Source organism: Halichoerus grypus, chromosome 5 (genome assembly GCF_964656455.1).
Source record: "Halichoerus grypus chromosome 5, mHalGry1.hap1.1, whole genome shotgun sequence".
Taxonomy (NCBI): domain Eukaryota; kingdom Metazoa; phylum Chordata; class Mammalia; order Carnivora; family Phocidae; genus Halichoerus; species Halichoerus grypus.
Genome location: NC_135716.1, coordinates 155,428,916 through 155,446,074, shown reverse-complemented (window position 1 = coordinate 155,446,074; position 17,159 = coordinate 155,428,916). Strand labels below are relative to the sequence as shown.

At 47.8% G+C, this 17,159-nt stretch overlaps 1 protein-coding gene across 7 annotated transcripts in view; it reads right to left on the bottom strand.

Annotated features, from left to right (window-relative positions):
• The window catches only part of HIVEP3 (HIVEP zinc finger 3), a 448,346-nt gene extending 439,319 nt beyond the window's left edge, over window positions 1-9,027 (bottom strand). For 4 of the 7 annotated variants that reach the window (XM_078073303.1, XM_078073297.1, XM_078073305.1 and 1 more), the window contains exon 1: window positions 8,875-9,027. The gene's annotated coding sequence lies outside the window, so the exon portion shown is untranslated. The other 3 variants (XM_078073298.1, XM_078073301.1, XM_078073300.1) reach the window with 3 other exon arrangements.
• Between the last annotated feature and the right edge of the window lie 8,132 nt (window positions 9,028-17,159).

Genomic DNA, 17,159 nt, shown 5'->3' with positions numbered 1-17,159 from the left:
CATGTGGCTTGCCAGTGTGGTTTTTCAGGTAACCCCACTTCTTTTGCTTCTTTTTTTTTTTTTTTTAAAGATTTTATTTGACAGAGAGAGACAGCGAGAGAGGGAACACAAGCAGGGGGAGTGGGAGAGGGAGAAGCAGGCTTCCCGCGGAGTAGGGAGCCCGATGCGGGACTCGATCCCAGGACCCCGGGATCATGACCCGAGCCGAAGGCAGATGCTTAACGACTGAGCCACCCAGGTGCCCCTTCTTTTGCTTCTTTGAGCCAAACTACATCCAGGAGGGTATATTCCTCCAGCTGCACACCCAGTTCCCACAACACTTGCTACAAGCAAGGGATAGAGCTTTTTCACATCAGGTTGCACTTTTTACCTCAAAGAGGTAATTTTCTAGAACTTTCTAAGATCTGTAGCTACTGGGCTCTCTCACCATCTCCCTGCCGCTTCTCTTCATTTCCTCCCACAAGGCTTCCACCTGATCTCATCTATTCAGGACTCTCTCTCTTCACACACATTTTGAAGCTTATGGATTAAATTTCTCTCCTAATTTTGCCAAAAATAGAATAGTTTGCAAGGTTTTCATTATTATTTTTTCACCTCTCTTGTTGCTTTTGAATGTTTTTCAGGAAAAGAAGGGGAAATGCCAACTAACACAGCAATGTTTTTATTCAAAGGTTGAAATCGTCTCGACTCCTCTCTTTCTCTCACATCTAATACCAAATACGTCCTCAAGTCCTGTCAATTCTACCTTCAAAATATATTCAGAACTTGTCCACTTCTCCCCACCTCCACCTCCACCCTAATCTAAGCCACCATTGTATTTTATCTGGACTACGGCACTGCCTCCTAATTAGTTGTCCTGGATTCACCTTAGCTGCCTTACTGCCTATTCTCCACACAGCATTTACATTTTTCAAGACGGAAGCCAGATCGTGCCACCTGTCCTCAAAATCTTCCAATGGCTTCCTATCTCAGTAGAATAAAATCAGTCTTTAATATAGATATGAAGCCCTACATTCCCTCCAACTCCCCCTCTCCCATTATTCATTGCATTCCAGCCACAATGCCCTCCTTGCTATTCTTCAAACAAGTCAAGCATACTCCTACCTCAGGGCCTTTGCACTTGCTGAACCCTCTGCAGGGAATGCAGCACCCCTAGGTTTCCTCGTGGCTCACTCCTCACTTCATTCACATCTCTGCTCAAATAGCACCGTATCAGGAGGCCTTCCCTGAACGACCTCTCTAACGTAACAGCATTACCCTTGACATCCACTCTGTTTCCTTACTCAGTTTATATTTCTTCCTTGCACTTATCACCACCTTACATATTTTATGTTTATTTGCTTTTTCGTTTGGAGTTGTTTGTTTTCCCCCCACCCAAAATATAAGCTCTATGAGAACAAGACCTTTGTCTGTTTTTATTCCCTATCTATCACAAGAATCTAGAAAAGTGCCTGGCCCTATAGTAAACACTCAGTAAATACCACCGAGTGAAGGCTGTGGCTACAGAGGAACCCCACTGCAGGAAGTCCAGTAAAAGCAGAGACCAGGCAGCTCCGCCCTCTATGCCTTGGAGCGCTCTCTCACCTCCCTGCCATCTCCCTGCCATCCAGCTCCTTTGCTCACTCACCTACCTTTCTAACGTCGCTACTGTCAGCCTGAATCCAGTCGTCCTTCCTGCCTGAGGCTCCCCAGCTCCACCACTTCAGTGTCCAAATCCCAAATATCTAATTGGTCCACCTTAGTCCAAGAACCCATCCAGAGTCCAATTAGCCATTGCTGGGGGGCAGAAGGAGGGCGTGGCTGTGTCTGTTCATAGGCCAAGTAGAGTCACCCTCTCTAGGTGCCCTACAAAGGGAAAACTGCTGGCGATCGTTCATTCAAATACAGAACAAGCCTCCCCTAACGCATCCCTGACACTGGCAGAGAGAATGTGCATAACTTCGACAAGGGTGCCTCTAACTCAAACGCCTTCCCAGTCCTGGCGAGTAATACAAAGGAGTGAAGAGGGCAGCATGGCAAGATGGCAAAGCTAGGAGCAGCCACTCTTACTAACTATTGCCAAGGAGGAACGTGGGCCTGGTGTTGCCAGATCTTCTGAGGACTCAAGCGAAGCCAAGAAATTTGGAAATTTCAGTGTGAAATCTCCCACTTTTTAAATGATGATAACTAATCTAATTTTTAAAAAATAAAACACAGTGCAGACCAAATAAAACACATCTGCTAACCAAATTTGGCTCAGGGCTACCAGGGTGTGATTCTGTTTTATACAGTCAGCTCAAAAATAGGACACAGTAATTTATCACACTCAAAAGCAATGTGTCCCAGGGGGTTCAGTGTGAGGATTTCATTAACTGGAGTAACCAGGCCTCTCAGCCCCATTCACAGCACCTGCCCCATCCTCTCTATCAACCCTCCTACAAACTCCCACCAACTTTTCACTGCGAGAGATGAGGTTTAGTGGAAAGCATTCAGGCTTCAGAATCAAACAAACCTGGGTTAAAACCCAGGGCTACCTCCTAGCATTCCTTAACCTCTCTAAGCCTCAGTTTCTTCATCTGCAAAATGGGAATACTAAGTCCTACCTAGAAGGGTCCTCAGGAATAGAGGAAATGTGAGCTGCCTTCCCCGTGGGTGTGACCCCTGAAAACCCACAACAGCAGATACAGGGTGTTCAGAATCAGCTGATGCCACCTAAACCTCTCTGTAGAATAAAGAAAGGGCAAAAATGGATTTAGTAAGTAAAATAAAGATGCAAAATACAGCCCTTCAGGGCTCCAGAACTTCACACTAAAGGAGTTGCTTGTGAACTTAGTCCAGAACGTCTACATGTATAGAAACCAGCACTAATTAAAATTCGCAGACATCAATTATCTGATTATTCAAGAACTCTCTCAACTTCTAAAGTTATTTTTTGTATGCATATTTCAACACAACACCGAAGTCAAGTCAATGCATGCCAATTCTCCAATGGTCTCAAAAAAAAAAAAACAAAGTAATCCTGTAGCTCTGGAGACACAACTTAAAAAAGAAAGCTCTAGGGGCACCTGGGTGGCTCAGTCGTTAAGCGTCTGCCTTCAGCTCAGGTCATGATCCCAAGGTCCTGGGATCGAGCCCCACATCAGGCTCCCAGCTCAGTGGGGAGTCTGCTTCTCCGACTCCCTCTGCCCTTCCCACTGCTTGTGCTCTGTCTCTCTCTCTCAAATAAATAAATAAAATCTAAGCTATAGCATCTTTAAAAAAAAAAAAGAAAGAAAGCCGTGTTTGCCAAGTGCTAACTGTAATGACGTCCCCTTCTGGCGTGGACTGCCAGTGACAACACAGGACAGCCCTACGTCCACCAACAAACACAGAGGAGCCACCACCACAAACAAGGATCCACAACCCCCGGAAATTATGCCTCCCTCGCCCACCCCTACCCTGCCCTGTGCTCTCCAGGGAGGCGTCAGGCAGTGAAGACCCCTCAAGCCAGGGCCAGAGGGCCACACAGAACACTTGGCTTCCTACCACACAGCACACATCTCAAGAGTCAACAACAGGAAGGGGGTCAGCCTACAAGGAAACACGCAAATGAAGCGCCCTCCAGAAAGCAGGATGACCCTCAACTGCAAAACCCAGAAACACATTTCTACCAGCAGAGACCTGAGGTAGACTAGTCCACCCAGGAGGCTTCAAAAGAATGAAACTTGTCCCAAATCGCCAATACTTTCCCCTCCCCCCAAGAAGAGCCCAATGCCCCCATCCCAGATGTGCCTGGGCCCTAGTCCTGTCTCCCCGGCTCTCAGGGCTCTCAGAATCATCCATGTCCATTACCAGCTATCCTCCAGGGAGACCCAAGCACCGGAAATCACTTCCCTCCTCACTGCCAAGCCTCTCCTGGGAGGCAGGTCATCAGGAATTATGTAAGCTATCTTCTAGATTAACAAAAAAAAAAAAAAAGAGGGGGGAGGGAGTCTACGAGGGGTGGAGTAAAATTCAAGATCCGCCAGGAGCTGACAATCCTTGAAGCTGGGCATCAGGTGAACAGGGGTCAGTTATACTCTCCTCAATTTGTGTCTACGTTTAAAATGTACCATAATAAAAAAGGTTTTCAAGGGGTGTGGGGAGAGGACACAGATACAACCTGAAAACAAAACTAAGTGTCCTTCACTCTCCACCCTGTGTTTGAACACAGAAAAATCTGGGAAGTCCTCAGACTCTCAGATCCATAGCCCAGAGGGGTCATGCACTCCCAGAGGAGAAACAGCATCTTCTAAAGCCCCACACTCGCTGTCCTCAACAAAATCACCTTTGAAAAACTCCCTAGAACTTTTCAAAATTATTCTGGCATGACCCAGCTTCCCTTCTTGGCCTGTAAACTTTCTGCCTCCAGAAATCACCCCTCCAGCCTCATCCCACTACAAGGGCCTCTACTTCCTGTTCCAAACTAGCGTGTTGAGCAATCGAGCTATTGAAATAGCTCCTGGGTGGCAGACAGAAGCCTGTGCTCCAGCAGCCTGTGTAGCTGGTTCTCCCTCCTGGGGGTCCGAAGGGAGGGGACTATTATCACTTTCAGGGAGTCAAGGAACACTTTATATGACCTTCTTCTTCCTCTTCCCTTTAGCTTCAACTTGCTCCCTATAAGAAATTTTTTTTTTAATGATCTAAAGTGGATTTTGTCAATCTCAACACTGTTGATATTTGGAGCTGAAAAATTCCTGGTTGGGGGGGCTGTCCTGTGCATTGTAGGATGTTCAGCAGCCTCCCTAGCCTCCACCCACTAAATGACAGGAGCACACACCCCAGTCGTGACAACCCAAAATGTCCCAGACATTGCCACATGTTCCCTAAGGGGTAAAACTGCCCCTGCTTAAGAATCACTGGTCTAAAGGATACTGAAAAACTTAGACCAATATTGTCCTGGCAAAAAAAAAAAAAAAAATTGAGGTTACACAGTTTATTTCCACATGCACTATTAGACGACATATTTCAGCATATAAATTTTTGAGTATGAATATTCAAGACATGCTGCATCCTAAGCCAGAAACACATAAATTAACAAGAGAGAAATAAACTTATAATACTCCCAACTATTTTTTCTGTCTTTGTGGTTTCCTGTGTAAATCTTACTTGTTTCCTCCAGATGATCCTGTTTGCCTGTCAATGTGGTAATGGTTTCACCCAGGCTTTCTTTGAAGTGCCCCATAAGCTGCGTTAGAAGGAAAAACTTCTAATGATTCTGAGCACTCCCCAAGGTGTGGCGGCTCTCCAGCACTTATTTAACAGGTGTCACTGGAAAACAGCATCCTCCAAAAGAAGGCTTCCTAACAAAAGCAGAGAAAAGCATCACCAACATGTCTGGTACAACTTAAGAGAACACCAGATTCCTAACGTGACCAAGAAGCACCGCACACAGATCCTCAACGTGACCAAGAAGCACCGCACACAGCTAAAGGAGCCGGAGTAAGAGTCTGCAACCCCCACAGGGAAATACTGTTACATGCCTTCAGTAAGCAGAGGGAGTTTCCCACTGTATTTAAATGGGACACTCCCCTCTTGAGAAGAAAGAAAATCTGTTTTCAGTCTGCAGGGAACTTATATTAGCCACAGTCTATTATCCAGCTTTGGGGAACAGACATACATAGCTGTCTCTCATCCCCACCCCATCAGACTCCCCAGCTCCATTCGGGGGTTCTCCAATGCCCCTCTCACCCCAGGGAGATACTGACTTGTTCTTCCCCTCTGATGCTTGTGGATAGGCAAGCACTGGGGGGGTTCTGTCTTTTGGGGTCCATTCCTCCCCTCTTACCCCATGCCACTGCCTGTCTCAGTCTGGATCACCCCAATCCTAGATTCTGGCCAAGGCCTCCTAACAGTCTTCCTGGTTTCACATTTCCCCTCTAATCCCGGTTTTACGCCAATGATGGTCTTTCAAGAGCACAAGCCAGAAGGGCCCAGAATCCTTCTACGGTTTCCCACTCCCTATCACTGGATACCACCCTAACTTCTTTGGTGCACAGATCTGTGAAGCACATCCAACGTTTGACCCAAGAAGAGTCCGAGTAGGAGCAGGATGAGCAGGGAGTGGGAAGATGCACACACGTGAGGGATTAATCCACTGGATAGATGGAGAGAGAGGAGGGAGGATGGTGTTAAACTCAATGACAGAGTTTCCTTTCAACCCTGACTTCTTGTGATTCTGAGAACTCCTGGGTCTGCCCCTCAGAGCCTGCCATCATCTGACCCCAAGCCCCTCAGTCATGCCAAACTGTCCCCCACAAATGTCCCTCACATAGTGCTGCACATGGTTACCCCACCTCTACAGGATGACTTCTTTCCTGGTCATCGTTCTTTTTTTTCTTTTTTAATTACAAAAGGAATGATGCTGGTGGCAAAGCATAAAATAATATTGAAGTATTTAAGGTGAAGCCTCTCAACCATTACACGCCCATCATTACCACTGGCAGCCAGGAGTGCAGTGCACGCCCCTTGCTCCCTCCCCATGACACACACACACACACACACACACACTCACACTCACACACACACAATCCACTCATTTGATACTTGATCTTATACTGTGCCTTAGGGAGGAGGACATTTAATTCTGGCGCGCACTCACGCATCTCTCCAGCACCCCATGAGGTTAAATCGAGTTAGTTCATCTGCTTCAGCCGCTGCTGTTCCACCAACGAGGGAATGCGAGGCAGGGAGAGCGCGTGTCTTGCTCAAAATCACACATTAGCTGGCAGCAGAGTTAAGACCACAACAAGAACCCCTACCCCAGTGTTTGTTATTACACTGTAAAGTACTCTTCACCCACACTACAGAATGCAATGTTGTACAGACAGAAGGTAGAAATAAATACCTGTTGAAAGAATAACCTATGGAAGCAGGACAGCACAGTGGCTGGTTAAGTACTTGGACTCTGAACTCAGGCTACCTAGGTTAGAATCTGGCTGTCCTTTACCTAACCGTGCAACCTGAGTCAATCAACTGGGCCTCAATTTCATCGTCTGAAATATGGGGTAATGACAGTACGTCCCTTACAAGGTCATTGTGAGAATGAGATAACTTAGTATCTATAAAGCACCCAAAACAGTGTCCGGTACGTGTGCTAATAAAATCACCATCACAGCTCTAATAGAAGCCCCCAAACACAATAAATATTCTTAAATCCTTCTTAAAATTGAGGCTGGCAAATCAAAACCACATCTTGTTAGCTCCATACCTTGTCCCAAGAGAAATCAGCATGGGGGAGAAACTCAGATGATATAACTAGAAAAAATATCTAAGTGACCCAGTGACTGAAACCATTACTCCAGGGAGGAATGACCTTATAGATCAGTAACACCTACTGCACCAAAGAATAAAAAACCTTAACAGCCTCTCACAGTCATTATCTAAGTAAAGTGGGCTGCAAATCTGTTGGAGAATTGTTTTTGCCATGATAATATTTCTAGTAAATTGCTGCTTCTATACTAAATGTACTGGTGTTGCAGAACTGGCATACTAATAGAAAGATTATTATAGGAACACTATTAACATGAATTAGATATTATTAAAGATTCAACTACAACAGTGCCTGATTACAAGAGATTTCAGGCTGTATTGCTTAATGGGCAGATAAAAGTGCTAATTAAGCCCACTCGTAGAGGATGTCCCTAGGCAGGTCTGTAAACCACAGGTAGCAAGAGGTCTATGTACTAAATGAGGAGCTGTATTACCAACCCAGTTGGGTATAGTCCTACAGGGAGATGCGGAAAGAACAGGAAGAGCCAAAGTTTTCTGCACAGGAGGGGTAACCTGGTAAAGCAGACAAGTATCCAAACTTACCTGAATCTCGGGTTGGTTGGTTTGTTTTCCTTAGCTACTTCCTCAGCAATACTTCTAAAACCGCCTTTGCTTAAGTGAAGAAGATCAAATAACTCACCATAGACTGGTGACCCTCAATAAACAGCATAAGCAAGGAGAGGCAGAGAAAGCCTTGCCATTTATTACCAAAACCTTCCCAGGCAACCAGAAGACACTGAATAGCTAGCTCTCCCGGCAGCACCTTGGCCCAAAGCATCTCACCGCAAACAGCCTAACGCTCTCAGTGGCTCTGAAAGAGTTGCTAGACTGAAGGCATTAGCCCTGCGTCTCAGGATCTATTTTGCTTTCCCACCTTGTTAATTAACTAATCAGGGATAGCAAAGCACCTCACAAATATAAACTGTCAGGGAAATGCTAAGGAAATTCGCCTACCTGGTCTAAATGTCAATACTAAATTAGGAAAGGGAGAAGAGCTGAGCTGTCCCCAGTTGCAGCAATCCTGGGGCCAGGGCTCGCTAACCAAGGCGGACCGACCCGTGTGCCCTGCAGCAGCCTCCGGCCCCGGGGCAGGGCTCTCGGCAGGACTTCTGGAAGGGAAACCTGGACTGGAGCCACCCCGGGGCAAAGGGAACGCTGCGCGCCAGGCGCATCCTCGCGGCTCAGCCTCCGTCTCCCCGCATCTCTGGGATGTCAACAAACGCCGACCACAAAGTGAAACTTTCCGGGCCCCCGCTGTCGCGCTGGGTCTCTGCCCTCTGCCCGTGAGCGCGTCGCGGGGACAGGTGTGGAGCCGGGCCTCGGGAGGGGACCCCCGCCCCCAGCCCCTGCGATTGTGTAATCGGCCCGGGAGGGGGTGCTCGGCGTCGGCCCCACGCCCGGCGGCGGAGGCGCGGCCCCGGGACCCCGCGGCAGGCGCGGAGCCCGGGGCTGTGGGGGGTTGGGGAGGACAGTCGTCCCGCCCCCCGGGACCGCCCCCGGGCGGCCAGGAGAGCCGCGGCGCTGACATAGCCCGGAGGGGGCGCCCGCGCGGCGGACCGATGCCAAGGAGGGGGCGCGAGGGCTCGGCAGCGCGGCCAGCCTTACCTGCGCACCGGGCCGGCACGGCGGGAGGCGGCTCGGGATGCCGGGACGGCGGGCGGCGGGCGGCAGCGCTGGCAGCCACCCGGCCACTGCATGTAAGGAACCGCGGCGGCGGCTGCGGCGGCGGCGGCGGGCGCGGGACTGACAGCCCCAGGCCCCGCCTCCAGGCCCCCGGGCCCCGCCCCCTCCGCGGCCGCGCGCCGGGCCCCGCCTCCTCCGCCCACAGCCGGGGTCAAGCTGGGTCCACCAACCGGGAGGGCGGGGGCGCTCGCTTCCGATTGGCCTGAGAGCCGCCCGCCCCGCCTACTCCCCCACCTCCTCCTTGGCAGGGAGCGGCGCGTGCGCGGTGGCGACGATGGGCAACGCACGAGTGAGTGCTGGCGTTCTAGGTCCCCAGCGGTGGGTACCCGGCGTCCTTCCTAATCCGGGATGGCTGGGAGCCCTGCATGGCCTGAGGAACCAGGAATCAGACTCAGACTACATGGTGGATTGTCCTTATTCACCTGTAGACAAATCTGTGGGAGAAAACCAAGCCAGAATGAGCCAGGCTCTGTCTAACCAGAGGAGACCCCAAAATTGTGATCTGCAACAGAAAACGAGCCACCAGCCCGGATGCATCTGCGACGGATCCCAGGGGTGCTTTATCCACGCGCTGGATTCGCTCCCTGGTCAGCAAGGGTCGTGTGTGTGCAGAGAGTCTAGCAGTTGAGAAGCGAGGTTAGGGCGTTAGGGTTCTGCCAACAGAGAAAGTGAGTGATGCTGAACTAAGTGGCCCTTCTCCTCCAGCACTTACCTCCTCCACCCCCACCCCCTCTCCGTATCTCCCACCTCTCCCTCTGCGCGAGTTCCAGTACCCTCAGCCTGTAAACAAGATCAAGTCTCTCCCAGCAAGAATAAATTGAGACCCAGCAATTTCACTCCTCAGTGTGTACTCAAGGAAATTGGAAACATACCTACGCAAAAACCAGTACACAGATGTTCACAGCCTATTCATAATGGCCAAAAGTTGGAACAATTAGAAGGTCCATCATTTGATGAAAGGGTAAATTATGGTTTATCCATACAATGGAACATTACTGGACCATAAAAGGGAATGAAATAATATGGATGAACATTGAAAACTAAGTGAAGAAAGCCAGACATGAATGACCACACAGCATATGAGTCCATTTTTATGAAATGTCTGGAATAGGCAAATCTACAGAAAATAGATGAATGGCCACCAGGGGCTGGGAGTAAGAGAAAATAGGGAGCGACTGCTAATGTAGCATTTTGCTACCCCTTCTCATCCAAGATTCTTGCAATGGCGGCCTACATGTTTTTACCCCTCCTTCCTCATCTCCCATTTATATATTAGTTCCCTAGAATGTGGCTTCTGCTGGTACCAGAGCTGAATCTCTGCTCTCCTTGAATCCTGAAGCTTTCTGTGACCCTGAACATTCCTGGTTCTCCTCCTCCTCTCCATTCTTTCTGTCTTTTGACCTTTCCCTTGGCAAGCCTATTTAAAATATTGATGTTTTCTGTGACTTCTTCCTAGGTTCTATTGTCCATGTCTGTGAGTTCAGTTACTGCTTCAGATTCTAACATCCACCTGATGCCCCACAGGTTTCTCAAACTCAGTGTGTCCTAAGCAATCTGTCATCTTCTGTCCCCCTACTCTGTACCTTCTCTCCAGTAGTGATATCTGTTGCTGCCTGCTACAACCTGGGAGCTATCCTTGATTCTTCCTTCTTCCTTCTTCTAGAATCAACCAACAATTTTTATCCCATAAGTGTTCTTAAATCCCACAGTCCTTCTCCATTGGTACCACCACAGCCCTAATCCATACCCCCATCATCTTTTGCCTTCTGATTCCCTTCATCTTTTGTCCCCTTCAAATCTAGCTTCCAAACAGCTGTGGAAGTGCACACCCATTGCTTTAGCTGATATAGCTGGCATTCATTCCTCTTTCTCATGTTAGCAACACCCTGATCTTGTTTTAGGAACCCACCCTCCCCCATTAGATACAGGCTTGGTGAGACGGTCAATCAAGATGCTGACCTTACCTGACCCAGGCTAGGTGTGCCCTCAAGCTGAGGCAATATGACAGTCTTCATCTGGAATTTGAGTCCCAGGCAGAGCCACATAAAAACTGAAAGTGGTTGGACCTGATTGTTCCCAACCAAGGAGAGTCCTAGGCAATTCCTGCTATCTCTGCCCTGGGAGCTCCATTCAGAGCTTGGGTGCTGCAGCTTTTCCTTCAGTTTTCTCCGAAGTATTCCTTCTTTGGAAATTACCCAGAGTTGCCTGCAACCATAGAATCTAATCAATACAGAAATACATCTAAGACACAAAACTTGTCCTTACCTACCTACAACTGTTTAGAATCGTCCCATCACCCATTGGAAGGCCTCCAAGCTCTGTATCCCAGCTCCTGCCTGCCTGCCTCTCCCACACCTTTTCTCCCCACTCTCTGCCTTGCCCATGCTTTTCTGCCCTTCTGAATTACTGGGACATCCATGGCAACACCCTGTAAGATTTCATGCCTCTGTGTTCATGAGTCCCCTCTGTGTAGAATACCCTTCCCTGTTCTCCCAAGCTAACTTCAACCTTCCCTTAAGGAGTTCTCCTCCAGAAAACCTTTCCTGGTTCTCCCTGCTCCCAACATTCTGTCCTCCTCTGTGTTCTTAAAGCACCCTATTCTTCCACGTATTATTGCACTTACTGTTGTGGTATCTTACTTATCCATTTAATTATCTGCCTCTCCTACTAAACTTGGAGTTCCTTGGGGGCTGTAGCCTTCCTTTCTATATCATTAGAGCTTAACACAGTGCCTGGCCTATGGTGGGTGTTCAGAACTCTTCCTTTCTTCTTCTTTGCTTCTATGATTCCTGAATAGGAGAAAGAGATCTCATTGAGGGACATTAACAAGCATTTTTCCCTAAAGGATGAAAAGCAAAAATCCAGGCCTAAGGCATCTCATACAGGTTGTCCAAAAACTGTATTCCAATACCAAAAAAAAGTTCCAGAAGGTGGTTAAACCCTCAGTAAGACTAAAAGGCCCTTATTTAAATGATATGGCTCTCATCTCTAAAATCTACTCAATTTCTCTTGAAAGCCTTCATGGCTTAATGAGATGCAAAATTAAGTAACTCAGACAATTGTACTCATTATTGTGACTAACTGGCAAGGTGTGTTTTTGTACTTACTTGTAATCATAGCCAAAGAATAAACTGAATATTACAAGCAAACCCATAGTTTCATTTAGACATGTGTTGTGTAACACGTACTACCTCAAATGGGATTGCGTAGCCATCCATGCACAAAAATGCTGAGGAGGAGAGCTGGGTGTTAGTCCCATTTTGGCCATGACCAGCTGCTTGACCTTGGGTGAGTCCCTGCCCAGTCAGCCTCCCCAGTACCCGCTCCTTTATTGCACCACCATCAGAACCACATTTCCTTGGAAACGCAGTTTTTCTGCACTCTAACCCAAGTAGTCTTGCTTAACCTGACTCCAAACTCCAGGAGTTAGGCCTGGTTGGCTTAAAGCAATCATTCTATCCCATCTCTTTGGTTACAGAAATCCGTTCCATGGAAGACATGAAGCCCAGTCAAGACAATGAGATTTGAGAAGATATTTTCTAGGACTTCTGACAAAAAGCAGATCACTGCCCCTGCTGTAGCCCCTGTCAATGATATAAGGTCTACAATGAATACAGCCACATGTGACCACAAAGATAGAGACTCGATTGCCAGACAGTACGTGAATCCTGAGGAAGGCAGAATGGGAAAATTAAAATGAAACAGAACCTCAGTTACATTATTGAGCAGTGAGCAGCCAGATCAACACCTGAAACTGTTGCCCCATACTTTCCAGTTATATTAGGACTACTTATGTAGTCCTAATAATAGCACTTAACAATCTCTCTGGGCCTCTATCTTCTCATAAATAAAATAAAGATAATATGAATAATCTTTAAGGATTCTGCCAGCCTTCACATCCTATACCTCTCTGAAGGGTAAATATACTCATAAAAATTTAAGTGCATTATCTAGTAATGCACTAGTAAGCACTAAGGAAAATAAGACTCTCCAATATAATCCAACAAAAGATAACTGAAACTAGAAATATAAACAGAAATCCTTAATCTTTGCCTATACCAGAAGTTACCCAGATCTCTACCCTCCCCCCACACACAGCCACTTGTTTCTACACTCTGAAAATAGGGAGGGAGGGGTGGTCTGGGGAGGAAGCATATATGGTAGGCCTGCTTTAGAAGACTGGATTTTTATGATGGTGCCCATGGCCTTAGACCCTTTGTTCAGATGCTGACCTCTTCCACCACTCTTTGACCTGAGCACTTCCCTGCACCTTCTCTCTCTCCCCGGATCTGATATCTGAATCCCACATTTAACTTGCCAGCATCCCCCCCATGTCTGCATTCCCAGCATTGACCACCTTCAATCAGTTGGAAATGATGATGTATTAGCCAACAACTCGAGAGCACAGATTTGTTTATCTGTAGCAACAGGCCTAGAGGAAGGAGACGAGGATGGTTATTTAGTGGAGCAGAGTCACTTAATAAAAGAGATTAAGCACCTTTAGAAGCCTGAAGGGTCGAACAAACTGTCAGATACACTGCACTAGCAATTATGTGCAAAATCTTCACACAAGGGATATGTAGCCCATTTTGAATAATGTATCTGGACACGCAATTGTAATCAACATCCTGATTTGAAAAAGCATTGCCTGGGTGCCTGTCCGATACTGCATTGGGACACCAGGGCAGGCACCGGGAACATCAGGAAGAGGTGATGTGGAAAGAACCGGGGTTGCTTTCCTGGAAATAGAAATTAAGAACATGCTGCTGATTAAGTTAGTTCTTTGTTCTGGCTTTGCAAAATTCATGGGGAAAGACAGATCTTCAGCACAGCTTTGATTGATTCATTTAACATTTTATGACCAGATAACCTTTGCATACAGAGATGACTAAGACAATGTTCCTATTCTTCAAGAGCTCATGAGCTGGGGGAGGAAACGGACACTAGATCAGTCAGGTCACAGCAGGAAACAGAGCTTGCCCCATATGGCTTAAGTGAAGACTTCAATGAAAGGACTATTTGGGGGGTGGAGAAGGTACCCAGATACCAACAACAGCAGGAAACCATTACCACCCCTGCGAATGAAGAAGAAGCAGAGGAAACAGGAGAGGGGGAATGTGGAGGAGAGGATGTCTAGCAGGAGCTATAGTCAGGCAGAGATCCTGCCAGAGGAATGGCTTCAAAGCAGAGCCAGAAGGGAAAAAGCACCTTGAACTCTTGCCTTCCTCCCATTCTCTAATCTGCAAGTGCCTATCATCGGCTGACCTGAACAGAAAACCTGCCAGCAAGGGAGCCCAGATGATGTAGTCCATAGTGCTCAGCCTCCCAGGGAAAGAATAAAGCAGAGAAGGGTGGAGAATGGACCCGGTAGCATTAACAAAGAAGAATCGGTCCACTCCATCCCACTGGCCATCCAGCCTCTAGTTTTGCTCTTCATTTGAGTGATGAAAATCTCATCTCAAACACAGGGAGAAACAAGTGTCGTAAGGCACTATATTATTACTGGTGATGTCACTTCAAGTGTCCTCCTTGGTGGGAGGTTAGCTACCTTTGTATTCTTCATACAAAGTAGTAGGAAAAGGGGCAGGGTGGCGGGGGGAATCAATTAGAAAAAAAAAAGAATCAATAAAATAAGTACAGCTGCTATCTTCCCCTTCTGTAGCCTGTCATGAGGCCAGAGCTGATAATCATGGCTTCCTTCTTTCATGATCCCTTTTATGTTTACCTTACCCTCTACAGCATCTCAGCAGGTGGGGAGCCCCAAATCTTCATCTCAAAATAACTGAGCCCTTACTCATCCTCTCTGGGTTGGGTTGCCAGTTTCCACTGAAGTGGCTCCATGAATCCCCTGGTACTAAACACAGTCTTCTCGGCTCTATTGCACTGAGCAACCCCATTTCTCTCTGACAGCCAGGACAGTGACCCCCTTCTCTTCCTGTGATCCAGTGGCATGAGAAGTCCCAAAATGGCCAGGGACAAGCTCAGCTTCCAGTTCATCAGAACCATGGCCGTGTTTCTTGGTGGGAACATGCTTCTCTCAGGAATCAACACCCCAAGTCTGTCAAGCCCAAGATCACAGAGATGGAAACAAAGCTGCATTAAGCAGAATATTAAATGTAAGAGTCACAAGTACACTCCTGAGCTTACCTGTGGATCCTACCCATGTGTTCTCAAGCCTTGTGTGGCGTTGTATCCTAGCTGGCCTACCAAACCTTCCTTGTAGACATCTCAGAAGCCCCATGTTGAAGATGACAGAGACCTTTAGCCCTGGATGACAACACAGAGCAGAGCTGCCGGCAGATTTCAGAATTGTTATATATGAGAGAAATGCACACCTAAATTCTTTAAGGCATTCTCTTGCAGGCTGCAGTTGTGGTTCTTAGCACAACCATAGGTGGTGCTCTTTCTGGCTAGGTTGCTGAGAGGGGGGTCGGGGTGGAGAATGGGGAGAGAGGAGAGCCTCTAGCCCTGTAACTTGAGCTCAGAGATACCTATGTACTGCACATTCCCCACCAGACAACCCTCTGCCTCCGAAACCCACCCTGTCTTTCAGTTCCGGGGACTGCTCTTGCTCAGGTGTTCTCCCTCAACAGTGGAAGGGAGACTGGGGGAAGAAGGAACACTCAGAGGCTGGTAGGGCTGCTTGAACCAGCTTCGAATCACTACCTGCCCCATCTAGTCCATCGCCGCCCTGCCATACATCACCATCCCAGCCAGCACTAATGTGGCCCCACTGTTTCTGTGCCTTGAAAAGAAGGAGTGGGCAGTGACCGGCCTAGGGAAAGAGAAAGAATTCAACTCAACTAAGCGGCTTTCGCCTGGCCTACCCCAACCCACTTCCTACCCAGCCCCCTTCTGTTCTGTGTCCTTGCTCATCATACGGAGACACGCAACTACGTTCTGTCTTCCCAGGGGATTCTCATTGTCTTTGTAATGGTTCCTCGGATGCATCGACCTCCCTCTCCCGTCTGTGGCTTCATCAGGGAAGAGTTGAGGGGCCGGGGCTTGTTCCCTGTCGTGGGCTGGGATGAGGTTTCAGAGGTAGGGAGGAGACAGGTCTTAGAGAACCTGTAGCAGGAGAAGGCGGAGGATTAATAGGAAGGTGGTTACCTAGCATATGATTCCATTTATATGACATTTCCAGAATAGGCCAATCTGTAGAGACAGAACACAGACCCATGGCTTCCAGGGGCTCAGGGGTAGCAGGATGAGGAATGACTGCTTAATGAGTATGAAGCTTCCTTTTGGGGTGATGAAAATGTCCTGGAACTAGATGGGGGTGATCGTTGCACACCACTGTGAATATACCCAATGCCACTGAATTGTACACTTTAAAAATGGCTAAAAATGTGACTTTTACGTTATGAGAATTTTATCACAATAAAAAAAAATTAGTCAGGGAGTTGGATTTTATGTTAATGGGAGACCGAAGATGCTCAAGATTTCCAGCATGAATCTGGTGGTGACTGAAGTAAGCGGAACTGTAGGAGAATCATTTGACCTTGAACTCCTTCTTGGAGCATCTGTTTCGTTCAGCATGGGGAAGTGATGGGGATGAAGAAGAGCAGGCAGAGAACAGGCCAAGTGGAGGACGCTGGCTCCAGAAAGGGAGAAGGGCAGGCGTCTGGGCCATACACCTTTCTTTCCTGGATTTTTTCTTTTTTTTTTTTTTTATGTCATGTATTTTCTATTGTTTTTGTTCCTTTGTTTGTGATTACTCAGCATTCTATCACCTTCTTATTGGGGAGAATTCCAAGGAGGAGTGTGTCCTCCTTTGTAAATCTTGGTTATGGGGAGGGACCTTCCTCCCGGTACCCAGAGTGGGAAGGCTAGAGACTCTCCCTCTGGCCCCACACCCCCACCTGCCAACCACACCAGACCTCCGACATCTGGCTCAGCTAGCAGAGTACTCCTTCTGGGACTTTGAATCACAGACAGTGATGCAAAGACAGAGGAAGTGAGAGACTGCTTATGACAGTCGAGCCCAAGGATGAGTGTCCACTGGCGGCAGCAGCGGGTGGAGTGTGGGGCTTTGGCCTTGGTATCCAGGGGCAGCCGCACCTGACAGCATATTCACCACACTCACCCTGAGGGGTGACCTTGGCTGTGGTAGCTGCTGCCTGGCCTCTTGTTCTGGATATCTTCTGAGCCTGATTTGCCAGCCTCCCTTCAATTCGCAAGCTACCTGATATCCTTTCAGTAAATTC